The 2,113-nt window shown below is 47.2% G+C and overlaps 1 protein-coding gene across 1 annotated transcript in view; it reads right to left on the bottom strand.

Moving 5' to 3' along the window:
* The window catches only part of SELL (selectin L), a 23,559-nt gene that overhangs the window by 16,091 nt on the left and 5,355 nt on the right, over window positions 1-2,113 (bottom strand).

Below are 2,113 nucleotides of genomic sequence, written 5' to 3'. Positions count from 1 at the left end.
AAAGAGGAGACATGAACAATGTGAGGGAAGACAGGCACTAAGACAACATGCTCTTATCCCTCCTCATCGACTTAACGAGGACCAACTATAATCAAGCATCCTCCTCCCAGGCCTTGAAGAGCTTAGATTTCATCCCGCAGGACAAATGATAGCTAACAATTAAAAGGCAGATGGTCACACTTGCGTGGTTCATTTTGGTTGTCTCTCACTGATCAGCCTGACTCCAGCAAGAATGATGTATTTCAGGAGCGTTAAAGTTGCGGAACTTACCCAGGAAGCTATGGCTATAATCTAGAAGGACAGCAACGGCCACAGTAGGAGAGCTGATGCACAGGAGACAGTGTGGACAAGTTATAAAATTGGTAATATGCTCCCGGCATAGACCCTGGAGGAGGCGGACAGATTCGGACCAGAGAGAGTGCCCACCGATGCCTGGTGACACCACATGCCAAGACCAGGAACACAAAGAGGAAGCCTGCTGGGGGTGACTGGTCTCTGTCTTCTGGATACACCGAAGGACAGACCTAGCATAACTGGAGTTCAGGCTAGAGAGAGATTTGTCAGCCCAAAGATCACATGGATTTGTGGGTACACAAAAGCCCGAAAGTCTGACGGGAGGGAGTATGTGGTCAGACACCAGCAGACCTTCAATGCGCGAGGCTGACTGGCTAGCTAGCACACGGAGAACGCAGCTTCATTCCTCTAAAAGGCTTTCTTAGATCTTTATTTTTCCGCTACATTTTAGAATCAATTTGTCACTACTCACAAAAAGATAACGTTTTATTGCGTGTGTCATTTTGGAGACAACGAATGTGTTTTTAACATCGACTCTTTCTTCTTCATTAATATGTTGAATATATTCTTTCTCTGAGGACTCCTTTAATGTCTTTCAATATGATTTTAAAATTAAAAAAAAAAAAGAGCAACAGACAAAAGACAGAGACTGAGAAATAATAATCATTTATGGGCTTGGATAAGTTCCTGCAAAGGAACTCCGGATAAATCACGACAGGCAGAATGAGAAGCAGAGAAGTGTGGTATGACAGAAACTGAGACACACACACACACACACACACACACACCCCAGAGGAAGCTGCTCAAACAGGAGTGAAGTGGGCACAGCCGTGGAAGGACTGAAAAGACAAGATCCAGAATGGGTTGAGGTGAGAGGTTAGCAGAGGCCAGGACTCAGGGATCAAAGGGAATGCATTCGATATATTCCAGTTAGTGGGCGTTTAACTTCATGCTGCCTTTAGTTTTGTATTTTTCACAAATGTTGCTTTTTATTCTTTTTACCATTTTCTGTTTCATGCACCAGATACTTCAAACGTAGTCTTGAAACTTGGCCAACATCCATCAAGGGACTTGGCGTGTTTTTCGGTAGTTAAGTGACTGGGTCAAAGACTCCCTGACTTTCAGTCTGCGTCGTCTCTCCTAGCTGCTTCCCCTGCGCAGCTCAGAACGACTTCAACAGACTCCTGACAGTTCTCAACTTCCTCTCTTTATGCCCTCCAACCCATGCTACGGCTGCTCCCAGAACCACAGCCCTCCACGTATGTGCTGAGCCACGGTGTGGGCTCCCGTAACAGTGAGGCACAGCCGAGCCGGAGCTCGCTGGCCGACCACAGCTCCTCCCACCTTGGTTTACTTTCTCCTTGATGAGATTTATCCTGGTTCTTTCACAGGGGCTTACCCAAGCCCATAAACCCCTTCAGTGGCATCCCTGTCTCCACAAGCTGACTCTAGCTTTCCATTAGACTGAGTTATGAGCACACGTAATCTCTACCTGACTATAAAGCCTTTGAGAGCAGAGTTATAAGACTGGCCTTTGTAGGTTCCTGAAATACCCAGAGCAAATAAGCGTGTTGGGGACCAGCAGTTAGCATAATGGCTATGTCGCTAGACTCCCATGTAGTCAACTACGGTTTGAGTCCTGGACCCGGTGGCTTAAACTCATGCCGGGCGCGTGTGCGTGCGTGCCCAAGATCCCGAGAGGAGAATGGAGGAGAAGGGATTGCGGCATGGCTATCCTTCCTGGGGGGTGATTTCTCGCTTTCTGTCTCTATGTCTCTGTCTGTCTGTCTGGCAAGCGCACGCACCCTATAACAAAAAA

This window comes from Tupaia chinensis, unplaced genomic scaffold (genome assembly GCF_000334495.1).
Source record: "Tupaia chinensis unplaced genomic scaffold, TupChi_1.0 Scaffold000278_1, whole genome shotgun sequence".
NCBI classification, from domain to species: domain Eukaryota; kingdom Metazoa; phylum Chordata; class Mammalia; order Scandentia; family Tupaiidae; genus Tupaia; species Tupaia belangeri.
This window is presented reverse-complemented; position numbering and strand designations above follow the sequence as displayed.